The sequence below is a fragment of the Lolium rigidum genome, chromosome 1 (genome assembly GCF_022539505.1).
Source record: "Lolium rigidum isolate FL_2022 chromosome 1, APGP_CSIRO_Lrig_0.1, whole genome shotgun sequence".
Taxonomy (NCBI): domain Eukaryota; kingdom Viridiplantae; phylum Streptophyta; class Magnoliopsida; order Poales; family Poaceae; genus Lolium; species Lolium rigidum.
In genome coordinates this window covers 187,437,627-187,457,332 of record NC_061508.1, presented here as the reverse complement: position 1 = coordinate 187,457,332, position 19,706 = coordinate 187,437,627, and the positions used below count along the sequence as shown (strand labels likewise).

The following is a 19,706-nucleotide window of genomic DNA, read 5'->3' as shown; positions in this document are numbered from 1 at the left end:
AGAATCATTTAAGCAACACTTCGAAATAGATTTTGTACATAAAGTTCCCAATAAGCTGGTTTACTTCCAGCACATCGCTTCCGTAGATATAGAGAATCCAAGCTCTTGTGAGATACTATGTAAGACTTGATGTATCTTTTTTCCTTAAGCTAACACAACTTTTCCACATTATTGTTTCAGCTGCTTGATGGCCTGAAGAAAGATACTGTACACTAAGCATTGGGTGATTTGCTAAGATGAGGAAGATGCTTATTCCATATCAATTTTTGTATTCGAAATCTTCCATGCATGTTAAATAAAGCCCTGGACATGTACTTAATTCCTACATTTTTATGACTATCAATACATATTTAAGTTTTTCTTTTTTTACATCATGGCATAGCTCGTGGAGCTTGATTATGTTTTTATGCAAGTTTTTCCTCCCATGAATTAAGTCTCGGTTATTTCACAAAATTTCAGTCATTCTATAAAATGGATGGGTGCGACAAGGCGTGCTTTCATGGTCCAGTATCGTTTATAGCGGCGGCGCGGATGCAAAGAGTACTCAATGACGTGTGTCTGAGAGAGTGGGATCACAGCGCCTTTTGCGACAAGATAAGGCCGCTGATCGGTTTGACATGAGGAAAGGGCAAACGACTTAGGATTAGAATTGTGTAGGCAAATTGCTTTGGACTTTGATGGCAAAAAATGTCCAGTAAGTCCAATATATATATATTGGCCTAAGGAGTTTTTCTGATTCTACCCAACCGTGATACTTTTCTAGGCGGGGTTTTTTCAACCGAGCAGCAAAACCTTTGTTAATTCTTGTTTGTTTTTTGAGCCGGGTGAGATACTTCTAATTAACCTGCTGGGATTGTTCTAACATATATAGCAGGCCTGTTCACTGAAACTGGACGCCATTAGGGGACTAGAAAGGACCCGATTATGTAGTAGTGTAAACAAAGCAATATACAGACCATGGACGTTGCAAAGGACTCACAAATCAAGGTCAATACATGCAGTACTTACATGCAAGGATGCTTCTGCATCTACATAAAAATGGCGTTCCGAAATATAACTTGGATGAGACAACTAACTGTACCAGGTCTTTGTAATAGCCTCTCTCATTTCAGGTATTTCTCGAACCAGTCGAGCATTAATGCAAGAGCTTGTTCAGCGGTTTTGACTGCGAACGGGTCAGTGGTATTGTATCGACAAGCAAAGCCATGAGCAACTCCTGGAAAAATCTTGCCGAAGTACGGAATCTGCAACAAGCAAAAGCGGATATGTGAGGCTAGCAACCTCTTGACTTAAGAAAGGCGCCTTGTGTGAATGCACTTAGGCAATTGTCTACTGCAGTCTTGTAGCTGGATCTCAACGGAACGCCATTTTTGTATAGTCTACCTCGATTCTCGTTTTGTCCAAGAATTCAGACCAGAAAATTTTGTACGATACAAACCTTATATATGTAGAATGTTATAATCCTATTAGCACAATGTAAATTAAAGTTGATACTGAAAGTACGACCACAAGTTTATAATTTGAGATGCCAAGAATGTCAAATTAGAGGAAACTGAGTTATTTATTCCACACTTCACCAGTACACCTCCAACCAGGTAATGAAGTATATCTGAGCCTTAATTATTCAGTTAAAAGACAGTTGTATTCCTTCATTTCAACTATGTTAGCATGTGAAATGTCTACTAATTGTACCCAGACACGCTATGGTGTTATAAGAACGGAGCTTAGAGCAACAATGCAAGTAGAATTATGGTAATGCACTTGGAATCAAGTATCGTTGAAATCAACAGTATCTCACCTTATCACTTCTTTTACTAAGGGCACGCACATACTGATATATGAACTTTTGTGGCGTAGTTGTGTCATTCTGAGCTCCAAGAATCTCAATGGGACACTGGACCTCTGAGTGCCAGAGACACTTAAGATAAGAACACAAGGGATTAGTGAAATATATAACTGTACCAGTAGAAACAAAAGTTCACCTCTCATGTCATCAACACTGAGTGACGAAGGATGCGAGATGACAATCGCCTTCACTTCGTTTGTTTTCGCTATCTCTACTGCGAACTTTCCTGTCAGTTCACCACGACAAGAAGATAATTGAGTCAAATCTAAAATTGTATAATAAACGAGTTTATATTGATCATATTTCTAGTATGTTAATAATGTGTATTGATTTCACTGACCGCCCCAGCAATATCCCCCAACTCCAAGAATATGTTTTCTTTCCTTTCTCAAGGTCGCAAAGATAGGTTTAGCATCTTGAGCAGCTTTTACCTGAAAGATGAACTAAGTACATAAGATACATCTTACAAGGTTTATGAAGAACATACTAGGATGAGACCATTTTCTTATATAGTCCAGGGAACTTTGATGTAGATATACGAGAAAATAATTTTTACCGTACAAAACTGATGATTGCATGTTACGTACTCCCTCCGGTCTCTTTTAATTGACTCAGATTTAGTACAACTTTGTACAAAATTTGAGTCAATTAAAAAAGAACGGAGGGAGTATGTCCGTACCAGTCCAATAGACTCTAAAATTTGGTGGAAAATGTGATACAGTAGCATGTCTCACTATAGATCGCAATACCAGAGCTAGATTGGCGTATATTTGGTGTGTTGTTCCATGACTAAAGGTGGTAACAAAGAAAAGAAAGAGAGAGTGACAGATAAGAGATGAGTGGATAAGAAAGAGTGGTGGACCCTGCCCATTCTTATATATATCATAGTTGGGATTGTAGGAATATGAATGAACCATGGTCATGTTACAAAAAATTGAAAATTTTATGTAGGCGTGACTCAAGGTATATTAGAGAAAGGACGCGGCTAATTCCGGGTCAACCTGGTTTCATGTGTAATTCACATGCAACTAGGACAAAAAGATATGCATGTGCAATTACACATCTATCTGTAATTCTCGTATGCACCAATCACAATGCAAATCTAATGGTTGTCGAGTTGATCAGACTCTAACTTAGTTCCCAGCTAACCGGGAGTTAGCAATCCGGTTAGAGAAAAACTGGAGAAAGCTAATGAAAAAAATAACACAAAATTCAGAACGAGCTAATTATGGAAATGTATTACCGGAGAGTGATCCTCGATCCACTGAGTGATGTTTACACTTGGATCTCCTGTGTAAGGTTGCCCACTGAAGAAATCAGGCACCACGACGTAGTATCCAGCTTCACCAACTTTGTCGGCTACCTGCCTTCTTATGTTGTACAACCATTATTACTAACCATTAATAATTACAGCTCGAGTGCCAAAAATCGTTCCAGTTAAGTTAATATATATGGGACCTGTGACATACACTTATGATGTTTTTTTAATAAAAGAAGAAGAATATTTTAGCTATTGGTCGAATACTAGTTTTTTTTTTTGAAACATGGTACAAACGTAGGCGCTCACATACACGCGTATACACTCATCCCTATGAACGTACACACGCACACCCTATCCCTATGAGCACATTCGAAGAAATGAGCCGGCAGATTGGATCTTGAAATTAACCTCTAAGACTGTAGGCGTGAAGCTCAGGAAAAGCCGACGAAGGTAAAGTCGGTGGCTTGGGTGCCACGAGGAGCGACACAAGCAATGCCGAGGAAGACGCCTCCAGGAAGTAGCTGGCGCATTTGGGACCCAGGTCAAGGTGAAGCACACGTCGTGCTTAGGGGGTGATTGTTAGGAATAAGCACTCCGGCCGGCACGGCACCGTACACTTGCGTATACAAGAGGTATACGTACGTGTGTTCTTTACCAAGTAGAACTTACCAATTGTTGGCCCAGATCCAGCGGTACTCTCGCCGATCTGATACCAAATACAGCCTCTGTACGTCGAGTACTTTCTGACGTAGACGACAAAGCGATTCCCGGCGAGACGTCACGCACGTACGCGAATACTTTCTTTCCGCCGCGATGCACACGTTCCGCCAAGCTGAACCTAGCTAGCTCAATCTTCCTTTAGATCAGCTAGCTACTAGCTACTTCATGTAACGCTGCAAAACAACTCACAACGGGCGCCTCGCTGTCGATGGGAACGTCGCCTCACACTGAATGAATATTCCGCCTTTATGAGACACATATATGTCAAACCTGGGGTTTGAACTCTGGTGGGCTGGGGGTACAACCACCCTCCTAACCATCCAACCTCAGGTTGGTTCTCCGAATACTAGCTGAATGTTGTAAGCAAAGGCACGTTTTTCTACCACCTCAAAAGGATAAATAAATTAATTCAATTACAATATCACCCCCGTACAAATAAGTATTTCTTATCATGTCATTGTTCGTGAGCATAGGAGTAGAGTTGTTCGTGGGTGAACTTCACTTCAATGGATGGAGAGAAGACGAGGGAATTAAAGGAGCAAAGTTGCCATCTCAACTTATTTCTTTTCTTCTTTTGAGCCTTTTAGCGTCTTTGACAACTTTTGTTGTAATTTATTCTCTCTTGTTTTCTTAGACCGAAAGTGATAAAGATTCTTCTAAAATTATATGTGACGAAAGGGAAAGAAAACAATGTGGAGAAGAAGGTCGAACCTCAGCAATGGCGCTTCGAATCCTGGAGAAATCGAAATGCAACAGCCAATTATTCGTCAAATCGTGTAAAGGTACATGATGTGCAATATTTTATCTACATATACTGACGCACACGTTATTCAATGAACTAACCGAAAATGTCGGAGGCGAGGACGATGGGCGGTCGGAGTGGACGGCACCGGTGATGTACGCTTTGAAGCCGGCTAGGTCGTCGACGACTTTGCCGGCCTCGTTGTGGCGGGCAGTCAGGTCCGGGGGGTTGTCTAGGCACTGCGAATGAGGAGGAGCGGAGGCGGCGCCGCCGGCGAGCAGGGTGATGCAGAGGAAGAAGGCATACAGAAATTCTAGAGCCATGGCAGCCTCGTTCTCGTACGGGCTTTGTGTGTTCCACCGTGCGTTTAAATAGGCTACTGGATTTTGCTGCTTTGGTGCGGTAGGTGGCAATGGCAAGTAGGTACTCCCCAGGTTGCAATTCTGCTTTATTCCCCCGCGCTCCGCTCTGTCGTTCTCTGTTTGGGTCATCTTATTCTTGCTTCATAGCTAACCCAGGGCTGCTAAACAAAACAAAAGATAAGGAAGGCTGCTATTGTTCTTCTTTTTTTGTAATAATTGTTCTTATCTCTGACTCTCCGAGCGTGACCTGACCCTGGGGTGCTAAGCAAGTACAGTAGGGTATAGGGCAAATACACATCCACACCTTCCCTTTACACGATAATTGAAGTCCAAAACGTATCAAACGATTTTGAGAAAATTAACTGCATTGGCACAGAATGGATCTACCATTTTAAGAAATTATCAATAATTTTGATTCACATACCGACGGAACACACATAAGTAAACAATTATGATTCTACTATTCAGTTTTTTTGTTTTGATAATGAGCGCTTTTATTACTCATAACAAGCAATTACACCCGGCCTCTGCATAACCAAGATGCACACAGCCGTCGAAGTCCGAGGAACCAATAGTTCTAAAAGGATAAAAAAGGCGTTGTACATATCAATGATGAGCAACTGTGCAAACGCCTAGGTAGCCAGAAGCGGCTCGATCTGTAGATTATGCTGTCACCCATGTTGGGAAAAAGTATCTCTCGCCGTAGCCTCCAACCGTGTACAGACCTCCATAAACAGGTCGCGATTCACCACTTTCTGTAGAGTAGACCATGAACGAAGAGTACCGGTACATCTGTAGATAACATGCAAGAGGAAACAATTCTTATCATTAAAAACTTTGTCATTTCTACACAGCCAAAATGACCATACAACGGCAAGCGCTCCCACCCTAATAAGCGTTCTAAACCTGTGATCGATACCATGAAGCAAATTCCCAAAGATATTGGCTACACTAGTCGGAGGATACAGATCTAAAACTACTTGGATGCATGACCATATAGACCTGGCAAAGCGGCATTGGAAGAATAAGTGTTTGATTGTCTCATCGTGTTGTCTGCTACCATGCCAATTACGTTTAACAAGGTTGTCTTTGGTTAGGATCACCTCTCGACGTAAGTACCAACAAAAAATCTTAGTTTTAGGTGGTACTTTCATCTTCCAAATTTTCTTGTTATTATCGATGTATAATCGCATTGTATAATGAACTTACTTAAAATTTTTCATTGGGATGTAAGTTTCAACGAAATTCATCGGTGCCTTCCGAAAGGTGAATGGATTCCAAACGAAGAAGTAAGGCATTCCACGCAGCCAATCTCGGACCCACTAAATCCCATCTAAACATCACAGACGGAGGTGAGATCGCCATTACTAATGCAATTGTATCACTTTTGCGACGTACAATACTATATAACGCAGGATATTGTTTCCTAAGAGGTCTATTTCCTAACCAAGAATCCTCCAAAACCATATCTGCGATCCATCCTTTATCGAGAAAGTACCATATTGGAAGAAAAAATTCTTCATAGCCATTAGACCGGCCCAGAAATGCGAGTCACCAGGTTTCCATAGGACTTGGGACATCGCTTTCTCTCCAATATACTTTCTCTTCAAGAGTGTCTGCCATACCCCATCTTCGGTAAGAAGCTTAAACAGCCATTTACCTAGTAAGGCTGAGTTTTTGACCTCAAGGTCATGAACACCCAACCCCCCATGATCTTTGGGGCGGCAAACAACACTCCATTTAATCAGACAATATTTCTTCTTTTCGCTATCCCCTTGCCAAAAGAATCTTGATCGATAATAATCGAGTTTGTGTAAGACACCTTTCGGCAACAGGAAGAAGGATATCATATGCAGTACCATATTAGTAAGTACCGAATTAATGAGTACCAATCTTCCTCCAAGGGATAGCAATTTGCCTTTCCAACTACTAAGTCTCTTCTGAAGTCTTTCCTCAACAAGTTTCCATTCAGCCATTGTTAATCGCCAATAATGTATCGGGATCCTCAAATAACTAATAGGAAACTAGCCCTACCCATATCCAAACAATTATGCATATGCAGCTGATGAATCTTGGGCTTCATCGAAACAGAACAATTCACTTTTATGGAAATTTATCTTAAGACCTGACAATTGCTCAAAAACTATCAAGATTAACTTGAGGTTTCGGGCTTTTTCAAGGTCATGTTCCATAAACAGCATTGTGTCATCGGCGTATTGAAGTATTGATAGACCACCATCAACAAGATGTGGGATAACCCCTTCAATCTGGCCATCTGCGTTGGCACGTTTAATCAAAATAGCGAGCATATCAGCCACAATGTTAAATAACAATGATGATAGAGGATCGTCTTAGCGCAAACCTTTTCATGTTTGGAAGTATCTGCCCGTGTCATCAAGAGTTGCTGTGAATCCAAGAACACGTGCATCGTCGTGTCTTAGTGGTGCTCCTGCTATCCACAATGCTTTCGCTTCAGCTAACTCAGTTCGGCCCACAAAAAGATCTTGTATGCAGATTTCACTGAGTAAGTCCTACTTGTCGACTGCCTCCAAGTGATGCTATCATGCTCGTCATTGGCCAGCGTCTAGTTCTGCAGAACTTCCCAAAGTTGGATGTACACAACGAGAGCCTGAGTAGGTGGTGTTTCTCTAATTTCTCTCACCCAATCATTGTCAGCAAGAGCCTCGGCAACACTGTCTCGGAGCCTTTGTCGGCTTGATGAATTCCATCAGATTTCGAGCAAGCTGCTGTACACTACACTCGTTGATCCATATGTCAGTCCAAAAGGCAGCCTCTTACCGTCTCCCAGCCTACAGTTAATAGACGTTTGGAATAGCTCCTTGGCTTCCTTGATGGTGAATTGCATCCCATGCCAAGGTTTATCCTCTTCCACCTTTTCCATCCAACGCCACCTCATTCTAAGCGCCAAATTTAGCAGCCGTTGGTTCTTCACACCCAGCCCACCCAAATGCTTTGGCGAGCGAACTGCATCCCATGCAACGATGCACTGCCCCTTGCGAGCCTCCATTGTGGGAGACCAGAAAAACCCCTTGAGCATCTTGTTGAGACACTTGAACAACCATGGGAGAAGATCATGTGACAACATGTAATACACTAAAGTGGCAGTCAAAGTCGAGTCTAACAACACTAACATGCCACTTCGCTCCGGTAGCTTTGACTTCTAGGTTGGAACATGCCCTGCTATCTCTGAGGAATCTAGAGCTATTTTAGCAGGAAGAGAAGATTTGAAGTTGGGTTTCCTAAAACGTGTGAACTGGGAGAGACCATTTACATACGACTAGAAGGACCTTGAGCGCTTTGTTGCGCCATTGATATTATGAAGACAAATATTTATCCATCGCTTTACAAATATGACACAAAAATGCATGAACTAATATCAGAGATTCCGTTCGAACCTAGATTTATAGTTCTTAACACAAACCTAACATAAAAAAGCTCATAATATGAATTACGAAGAGAAGAAGGTATTTGCAATTGTTTGGACTAGCAAAATTGCCCGTGCGTTGCATCGGGAAAGAAAACAAATTCAGTATACCCGTGTGTTGTAATGTAAAAAAGAAACATTTGATTTTATCTATATCTGATTTTTCTAGTTGTCTAGTATAAAAAAATAGATTAATTTTATTTCCATTGACAAAGTAGTTTCATCTTGAAAATCATATTAACGACTAACTATTTCGATTGGCAATAAAAATTATGAATAGAAACCCATATTTTCAATATCCTCAACCTTCAAACCTTAGCCTGCAAAACAAATAAAAATTCTACCAAGAGGAACACACAACACAACCATGGAACAGAAAAAAATCACAACATAGCCATGGAATACCAAGGACTATTATCCGCAGCTTCCTTGGCAAATGTAATTTGGACTCTGGTTCATGATGCACTTCCATCATACTGAAGTCAGAATCAGAGTAAAACCTGCAAAACTTTCCTACTCATGTTCTCTCGACGGCCTTGAAGAACTTTCGAAAATCCAATCAATCACGAATATGTGCACCACACCGTGTATGCGCACCTACACATGTGGATTCAAAGAGCAGGTCCAAGTCTTCCATGAATTTACCAGAAAAGATGCCTCGTCATCCATCAATCGCTCAGTGGGCAAGCCCTTCCTTGGCATCAAGGAGCAGAAATCTGCTCTTTCTCTGCCCCTGTTTGCTCTGCCCGGGATTTGATTCATATCTAGACTCAAAGCAAGATGGAGAAAAAGAAGCGAGTTTACCTCCGCATTGATCTCTGCTGTGGGAGTGGGGGGCACTTGATTGCTGAAGGTTTCAATTGGGGATTCCCTTCCATGTCCTGGACTGATGCCTGCGGACCCTTCCCTAGCTTCTAGCTCTCTTCCCCGTCGTCCTTGCTTGTTGTTGTTGCCGTGCTAGCTGGCCGCCCGCGCTCAATCTCATATCAGGGCTTGTTCGATTCCTTTCCCTTTCTTTTGTTTCCTTCCATGCATTTTTTATCTTTTGCTTTCCTGTTTGTTCCATTCCAAAGGAGGATCGCTGATCCCTCACTCGCCATCCGATGCCTATTCCTTCCAAAGGAGGATCGCTGATCCCTCTCACTCGCCATCTGATGGCTCTCGCTCGCCGTCCCTTTATCAGCTTGTTGATTTCCATAAAATATAGGTATATAAACCGGGGAGACAACTTAAAACAAAGCGAGGTGGGACTAATAAAGACATCTTTTGTACCTACCGATGAGGAGCTGGCTCATAAACGCAGCATCGTGGACTGGTGGCCCATCATACCACGTTCGAAGGCCCATGGCTCCGATTGATCAAGGAAACATGATGGAAAAAAAGAGGCGATCGGAGGAACCAGAAACAAATCGTTTTTCAACTTGCATAAGCGGTGGTATTATCCGTAATATTTTCTAACTTAGCTAGCAACGTAGGGGTAAAACAGTCCACAAAAATGTTGGACCAAGGAAACAATCCTCCCTTTATTATTAGGTATAGACTAGGAAATTTGCCCGTGCGTTGCACCGGGTGATTGAAATTTGGCTCCATATTCTGAAATCTTGTTTAGCTTACAAAAACACCATGAATACCGCACTTTTACTCATCGGTCATCAACTCATGGTCACTTTTTTGGAAAGTCAACTCTAGGTTTCTGTTTTGTAGTGACCAAAGAGTATCCTTTTGGTATGGAATACGAGTAGGGGGTAATCTTTTGGCTCTTGAGTATATATGTTTTTATTTATCTTGAAATAATGTTTGATACATTTCAAAATATTGAAAAAATCAAATGAAAAATTCACATCTACATACATGCGCACAAAGTTTTTTCCATGAAATATCATTTATCGTTTGTGCTGTGTAAAAATAATAAAATTTTGTGTTAAAAATAAGGTTTTTGTGAGACATATTTTGTCTTTTTACACCGACCACTCAAAATATCGGTTTTTCGTGAAACTGTACAACCGCACATAGATTGTCGTGATATAAATGCAATTTTTTACCAATTTTTTTACCAATTAGAAATATGTTTTTGGATGCAAAGAACATATTCGGTCGGGAGTCGAATTGAATTTCTGATATGTCTGGTATTTCTTTTCAATGAAATAAGGTGCGCTCATTTTACATTTTTTTCTTGAACTAACAATTACTCTAAATATATAAACATTGTTGGTATATAATTAGTATCATTAGAAAGCGCTTTTCAATATGAGTCCAATGGTACTACGTATATTATAATTAAAATTTTGTTACTTAATTTTGTTGTCAAAGTTTATCTCAGAATACACATGGGTAAACATGGTTTGCCTGCAATTTTGAGTTTACACACCTGTAGATTTCGGTTGTGCAAATGACATAGTACATAATTAGAAATTGATGAAGTAATTTGCATGCACCGGATCTTGAGCTAATGGATTCCAAGGATCGGTTGCTGGAAAGAGTGCTGTTTTCCACAAATCACTGCAAAGAGTGCTGCCGAGAGAGAGCAGAGGAGTCGGCCGCCGGCCGGCCGGCCGGAGGTCGTTGCCGCGTAGAGTCCCGCCACCACTGCTGCTTATGGGTGTCGGGAGCCTCGCCGGGAGTCGGGTGCGCGCTGGAGCAGGCGCAGCCCGTACGGCCAACGCACCTCAATCGAGCGCAGTGCCTCGCGACGCTGCTGTAGGGGCGATAAGCTAACGAGTCGTCGAAGGATTTCAGCGGTCTGGCCACTGTTTGCAAACGTCTGCGTAGTGTTCTAGTGTTCTTCGGCGCTCAACAAATCTGAGCTCCAACATTCTAGCCTGGAGATTTCGCTTCGCCAAGATCCTCTCCGGGATTGCTCACCCCTGCCTCAAAGTAAGCAACAACGGGATATGGGGATCGGTTGCCAGAGACCTCAATCTGTCCATGAGGTGCTTGATTCAGTCGTCATGGACAAATTTTCTGATCGAGATCCTGCAGGACAAATTCCAATCGGATCACGAGGAAGGAAAAAGTAAAACACAGGGTTAAACAATTTTGCGTGTGCCCCGGGGATTGAGGGACGGTGGCGGAGGGATGCGCCTGCGCTGCCGGGGAGACGAACGCTGCGGGCGTTGACGCACGGAACGAAGCGGTACTTAGGGGTGGCAGTGCGGTAATTTGGCTCAACTTTGAGGGCAGAAAAAACGGACCAACAAGAAGCTCTTTTGCTTTTATTATTAGGTATAGATGAGTGAATGACCTCGCTGATCCTATAAAATTTACTCAGCTGAATCAGATAGGTAAGTCAATGGATTTACTGGTCGTAAGTAAGCGTTGAAGTATGCACACCAGAAATATTATTGTTGCGGGAAACAGCTAGTACTGAACACAGCTGAACAGAACCTCAACTATATTTTGTAGCATCCATAAACTCTGATTACAACATCTAACAGCCCCCCTCAAACTCATGGTGGATCCACAACATTGATTTTGGAGAGTAAGAAGTCATGCTGCGCTTGGATTTGTGCCTTTGTAAAGAAACCCGCCAACTGCAAATCTGAAGGCACATAATGAAGCGCAACAACCTGAGCCTGCACCTGAGCACGTGTATAAAAAGCATCAACACTAATATGCTTGGTAAGCTCATGCTTGACCGGATCACGTGCAATACTGATAGCACATGTATTGTCAGACAAAAGTGGAGTGGGTGTCGTAACAGAGATCCCAAAACCTGCAAGCAACCACCGCAACCAGGTCACCTCAGCAATCAACAAAGCCATAGCCCGTAGCTCAGCCTCAACACTCGAACGGGAAACCGCTACCTGTTTCTTCGTCTTCCAAGCAACAAGCGAACCACCAATAAACACACAGTAAGCATAAAGTGAGCGATGATCCGTAGGATCACTCGCCCACGTAGCATCCGAGTAGCACTGGAGCAGGAGAGAGCTGGAACTATGAAAGAAAAGGCTACGAGTGATCGTGCCACGAAGATAACGAAGAACACGGAGGAGATGAATGTAGTGAACGGTGGTAGGAGCTGAGACAAACTGACTCAGAATATGAACATGATAAGAGATATCAGGACGAGTGACAACAAGATAAACAAGACTCCCAACAAGATGGCGATAACGTGTCGGATCAGGAAGAGAATCACCATCAGTAGGACGAAGCTTAACATTAAGCTCCATAGGATTCTCAACAATGCGCTCATCCCCAAGAGTAGCACGAGCAAGAAGATCCTGAATATACTTTTCCTGAGAGATAGAAAAGCCATCAGAAGTGGAGGAGACCTCAATCCCAAGAAAGTAGCGAAGAGGACCAAGATCAGTCATAAGAAACTGATCACGAAGACGAGCCTTGACAAAGGCAATATACTCAGGATCATCACCAGTAATGATCATATCATCAACATAGTGAAGGAGAAGAGTGCGTCCACGAGGAGAAGTGTGAACAAATAGCGCTGGATCATGAAAACTGGGAGAGAAACCAACAGCAGTCATCACAGAGGCAAAACGCTCAAACCATGCACGAGGGGCCTGTTTCAGGCCATAAAGAGAACGCCGAAGATGACAAACCATCCCATCGGGAACATAATACCCAGGAGGAGGCTTCATGTAAACCTCCTCACTCAACTCGCCATTAAGAAAAGCATTCTGAACATCAAGCTGGGACACAGACTAGCGTCGATCAGAAGTGACAACAAGAAGAGTACGCACAGTGGTCATATGAGCCACAGGGGCAAAAGTCTCATGATAATCACGGTCGTGCTCCTGCTGAAAGCCACGGGCCACAAGACGCGCCTTATAGCGCTCAAGAGATCCATCAGAACGGGTCTTAATTTTATAGACCCACTTACATGTGATAGGACGAACAACGGGAGGGGAGAAACAATCTTTAACAGGCAAGCATTTCCACACTCCTGTCTCTGCATGAGTCTCTTACCTATTTTATTTTGCCTTCTCCCTTATGCTATCCTTGAGTTGCGTTCTTGTCACATGTCCCATCCACTTGTTAGCTCAAGCAGCCCATATTGCCTCCACCACCCTCCTACAACTGTTGTTTGGTTATCGGGTCTGCCTTGTGAGTCGTAGTGCATGCTAGTGCCTTTATATCTCGTATCTCCATCGTTATCTTTTTGGGTTATCTGTTGGGGGAATCATGACACATGGTTTACGGATATATCTGTTAATAGTTGTTAGCGGAGGCATCGGTGGGTCATCTGATCATTTTGTGATGGTTCACTTGTGTTTCTTAAATAACTTAGGACCCGAGTTCTTGTTATCTGTTCCGAGACTGAGCACTCTAACCACACGTGAGTATGCTTACCTGGTCTCCCCTCGACCACTGTCGGAATCTATAGCTTTGTCCAGTGGCCACAATTAGTTTAAACGTTTTGTTTCTCCCGGGCGTGCAAGCTTGTTTCTTTGTGGTCAGATGATATTATGTTACTTTTGGGGAAGCCTTGAGTGCCTTGTAACCTCGTTGTCTCTCCACGCTCGTAGGCGCGGTACGTATTGCTGAAGATGGATTCACCCTGCGGGAACTGTTTCCATCCGATAGCCGTAGGCGCAAACAACTAAGTGATTCGGAGCACGGCCGGACTTCGATACGGTTAACTTAGTTAGGTGGCTTCCTGGACTTTGTTGTAGTGAAGGAGAGTCGTGATATCCTTCCCTTACTCGGTTGGGTTGATCGTGTATGTGGGCACATTTGGGCACCCCTGCAGGGTTACAATCTTTACGAAAAGCCGTGTCCGCAGTTATGGACGACTGATGACCCACAAGTATAGGGGATCGCAACAGTCTTCGAGGGAAGTAAAACCCAAATTTGTTCATTCGACACAAGGGGAGCCAAAGAATACTTATAAGTCTTGACAGCGGAGTTGTCAATTGAGCTGCACCTGGAAAAGCACTAGCAACAGGATGATGTGAAAGCAGTGGTAATATGATGCGGCGCCAGAAAATAGTTGATACTACTTTGATGGCGTGTTGATAGGGAAATGTGATGCGGCAGTAATATGAGAGCAATAGTAACATAGCAGTAGCAGTAACACAGAGACAATGACACTGGAAAATATCCCAGTGCGCAGTTGATTGAAAAACAATGATGATGAAATAAAGGACCGGGGTTCCCGACGTTCTACACTAGTGGTAACTCTCCAGATAACAAGTGTTGGGTGAACAAATTACAGCTGGGCAATTGACAGAATTGAATTTAGCATTAAGATAAAATATCCAGTCTATTAATATCGTAGGCATGTTTTCCATATGCAGTCATACGTGCTCGCAATGAGAAACTTGCATAAGATGTTTTGTCCTACCAGCCCGTTTGCAGCGGGGCCTCAAGGGAAACTACTGGTAATTGAGGTACTTCTTTTAATAGAGCACCGGAGCAAAGCACTAACACTTGGTGAAAACATGTGATCCTCATATCAAATCCATCCCCTCCGGTTATCCCAATTCGAGATCACTTTGGGGCCTCGGGTTCCGGACAAAGACATTTGCATACAATTTGTAGATACAATCTAAGCAACAATTATAGAGCCTAGATCTAAGATCATGCCACTCGTGCACTAGTGACAATCATTAAACATAACAATATGGCAGCAACAAATACTTCACAAACTTATAAGATATACTGAACATAATGATTAATCCATCGGATCCCAACAAACGCAACACCGATTACATCATATGGATCTCAATCAAGTAAGGCAACTCATGAGATCATTGTATTGAAGCACATGGGAGAGAGTACCATCTAGCTACAACTAAGAACCCATAGTCCTTGCGGCAACTACTCACAAACCATCATGGATTCGAAGTGGAGGCGGTGGAGTCGAGGGCGATGGCTCCGGGGGCAGTTCTCCGTCCCGGCAGGGTGCCGGAACAGAGACTTCTGCCCCCGAAACTTGGTTTCGGTCATGACGGCGGCTACGGAACTTTTCGTGGACAGGGAGTCTAGTCCCTCGGGTTTTCCCGATACGAGGAATAAATAGGTGGAAGGGCGGATCAAACGAGGCGACGAGGCGCCAGTACATGGGCCAGGCGCGGCTAAGGGTGGGGCCGCGCCTGCCCTATGTATTGCCACGTGGCAGCTCTCCTGCGCGTGTCCTTCTGGCTCCGTCTTCGTCCCGAAAAAATAAGACTCTGGGCTTTTATTTCGTCCAATTCCGAGAAACTTTCATGTACAACTTTTCTGAAACACAAAACAGCAGAAAACAGGAACTGGCACTGCGGCACTGCGTTAATAGGTTAGTCCCAGAAAATGCTAAAAAGTGTGGAAAAGTGCACATAAAACATATAAGAATTGTAATAAAATAAGCATGGAGCATCAAAATTTATAGATACGTTTGAGATGTATCAACGACTTGGAGCTGTATGACTCGACCATAGACAACTTACACCTGTTATTCATTAATAATAACTTGCGTAGTAAGTTAGCACAACTTCAATAATAAATGGTTAAAACTTGTCAACCGTGTGAGTGTCTTTGCAAGTACTTTCTTTGTGAAGGGGGGAACACATCGGCTGGGTTATGTTTGCATAGTATAGAACTGTTAGTGCGCTCTCTTATCTATTCTAGCACCTGTGAGTTGTGAGTGCCTCTATAGGTTTTTAGTGCTTGCTCGCTGCCGCTTAACCCCACCATATTGCCTATGATGTCCTCTTGCGTCCTCTAAGTCCCCTGCGTGCCTCAAGTACAAAGGACGACTGGTTGACGATGCCTATACTTCTTGAAGTGTTGTTAAGTACGAACCCATACTTATTGCTGCTTTGGGACATAACCGGGCAGGTATGAAGACAAGTGCGAAGAAGAATGACGCTAGCAAGGTTACCCTTCCGGCTTGGCCTGGGTATGGTTATGAACGCCACTGGTTATCTTCAGAACTCTTAGTCCAATTTATATCTTGTCCGTACTCGAACATATTTGATCTTCTATATGATTCAGATCTTTGTGTTGTATATTTGTATCTTGACTCGTTGGAGTCGTTGTTCTAACATGTGTTTCTTGGGGGCTCTATTGTGAACATGTTGTAATATAACCGCTCGTGGTAATTCCTCTGGCATCACGTGTGTGATCCGTCGCGCACGTCGTGTTGGAGGGCGTCTTTGAATCGATATCGTGCAGATTTCGGCGGGTTCGCTGGAATCCTCATGGTACCGGTTCTGGGGCGTTTACACCTACCGTTTTGACCATAGTTTGAAACGGGCATAAGAAATACAAAAATGATCAAAACTATGAAACACCTTTGCGTGGTGTCATATTATGTGACATTGTTGAAAGGAAAAACATATCAAACTTGGAATATTTGCACAAATATCTCAAAAAACATTCTAAAAAATGAGCTATCATGTTTGATGTTTCATGGTTTCCGGGCCGAACAACCAATGTTATGGCTAGATTCATTGCATAGTTTGTTATACTGTGCATATATTGTGCACACATATGCCTCTTGGGATGGCGAATAATTTTGCAGGAGGAATATTTCCTTTTCGTCGCACCAAAAAACTATTTTCCATTTTCTGAGTTCCAAAAAAGAGTGTTTTATGAAGCAACCACCAAATGAAACTTTCAAAATGGCACCTCTCCATTTTTAAAAAAAATACTAGACCACCTTAAATGCATAATTTCCCAACCGATGTATCTTAAACATTTTCGTCCACCTCTCTTGAAAAAGACAAATCCTTCCAAATCGGTAGGAAATCGGTCAGATTTGAACATGTACATGATCTAATGCTCATGATTTTTTCGAAAAATAATTTTTAGGTTCAAAATATGATATAGATGTCATATTGGATTCCTCTCATTTTTCTGATCGATTTAGACATATTATTTGTCAAATTCTGATTTACAAATTTAAAGATATTAATTATTCCATATTAAATAGAAAAGAATAAAAAAATAAATCATTTTATTGTCATTTGAGTTCAAGATTAATATACTTATTCATTGTAGTTTATGTAGGTAATTGTTTGGAATTCAAAGAAATAAAGATGTGCAACATCAAGGGATAGGGATTAATAGGTTGATATGGTAGTATTATCAACAAAGTGTCATTTCTTTCATGGAAGCTAGTCTAGAAGAAACATTAAAGTTATGGGTGCTAGGGGTGGAGTAGTGTGAGGATGGGCCACTCACCGGAAAGTTTGACCACGAGTGAAATTTGACATAATATTAAGTGTAGCTAGAGTTAAAATGATCCATGCGAGAGATTAAAAAAATTGGGAAAACTTGAATTTTATTATTATTTTTGCCAGAATTGCCAAACGACCGTTATTGCTATGCTATCGGCACAAGATACCGTGCCAACGGAAACTGGATCTATGCCGAGAATATATTGTACTGAAGACGAGGTGCCGATGGCGGCCGTCGGCATAGGGTTGTGCCGACGATAATTCTAGCTGTGCCGACGGCATGACGACGTTGGCACCTTGACTGGTTCCCTAGTGATCACTAGTACTCCAATATAAACTCATGCGGGAATAAGTGAATTCATGTGCGCGCGCGTCAAGAGATTAGTGTCAACCTGACATGAGCATGCATGTTCACGCAAATTAATTCAGACTAATGTCACACCATGCATTATTAAGACAAACAATGGGACTACTCATAGTGGAAAGTAATTAAGATAATACATCAACAACATGCAAGGCCAACTAAACATTTTAATAACGTGTCATGTTTTTTTTTTGGCAACTTAAATTTTATTTATTAGATAATAAACAAGTTACAGCAGTAATGTGCAAGAAAGCACATTGAGGGAGCTGATAACAGCTCTTACAGGACATTGAGAATGCGTATGCCTAATACCTGCACAATTGAACTTACAGGGACCTGAAGATTTAGAGTTGAAAGCGTCATGTGCTTCCTTATGTGCAGTACTATGATTTTCTCTCCTTATCTTGAAGACTCTTGCATCTCTGCCCTGAGTATGATAACGTGTCATGTCATTAATTGATGAAAGAGATGATAGTGGTAATTAGCTATGTTACCATCACATCACACATTCCAAGAGAAAAAATAACTCTACAAAGAAATAAATGTGCATTCTATGTTACTACACGTATGATATTATCCACTATGAAGGTTATAACATAGTAGTATAGTAACATGTGCATATTACTACTCAATGTTACTCTCCACTATGAGACTACACATAGTGGAGTAACTAGTAACATCACACATCTCAAGGTGTTTTGGTGATGTGGCATACCAATAAATGAAGAAATAGAATGAAGTGGTAACTAGTTACTATGTTACCATAATATCACACACCCCAATGCAAGATGAGTCTGCAACATATTAATGACACAATGCATGACACCACATATAAGTTAACATCCACTATAAAGGTAGTAACTTAAACTAGTAACATGGCATATGTTACTAGTCTAAGTTACTTCCATGACCAGCCTAACTAGTCCGAAGAACGCCGCTGGAACACCCGTAGCATGTAATGAATCATAAATGATCCGTTCAGCGTTCTGCTCGATCGTCTACATGAAATGTGCCCAACAGAAAAATCCACCAGCCGCGTTCGCGTCAATTTGAACGCCAGCGGCAGATGTTGTACGCCCGAGCCCATGTACCCTCGTCCAGCTTGTCAACTTTAACATCTCAAATCATTTGCTTAAACTTAGTATCTACTGATACAAAAAACGAGCAAAACCCAAGCACTAGCACCCGTTGGCATTTTTTTATAGAAGAAAAACTCCATGAGCACCCCGTCGAATCCAGCATTCGAACCGGGGCGGGCTGGGTGCGCTCCCGCACCTCAAGGCACCAGAGCGACGCTCTGTTCTCGTATCTACTGATACAGAACATGCCTTTACAGATGGCTAAAATAGCTTATTCTGCCACTGCTTATGTACTAACATGTTTGTCAGTTCTTTGGTAAACAAAGCAGGGAAGGGTCTTTAGTACCTTTTTATAGATTTTATACACGGCAACAAATCTCCATTATCTCTTCTGTTTGAATTATATAGGCGAACTTGCAAGCTAACTATGTGTTTTATGGCAGTACATTTAGTAAACTAATTTAATATTCTTTCTGAAGTCATTAATATGTGTATTCACTTTATCTGCAATTAATGGTAGACATTGGTTCATTAACCGAATATGCTAATCTTTGATAATTCTTTTGTAGTTTATTGTTTCTAAACTTCTGTTTATATCATGAAGAAACTTTGAGATAGCTTGAGTTTTTTTTTGGAGGGTTGGTTGTAATTTCTAACATGTTTTATTTTTCACCACTTAATCTCTGGAGAACTTGAGAGTGTGTTTTTTGTTTTTTTGTTTTGCATTGTTTCAGATGTCTCATGCATTGGCTATTTCTGGAATGAGTT

The 19,706-nt window shown here is 42.0% G+C and overlaps 1 pseudogene; it reads right to left on the bottom strand.

The window, feature by feature from the left end:
• Positions 1-879: 879 nt before the first annotated feature.
• LOC124682833 lies at positions 880-4,978 on the bottom strand (annotated as a pseudogene).
• Between the last annotated feature and the right edge of the window lie 14,728 nt (positions 4,979-19,706).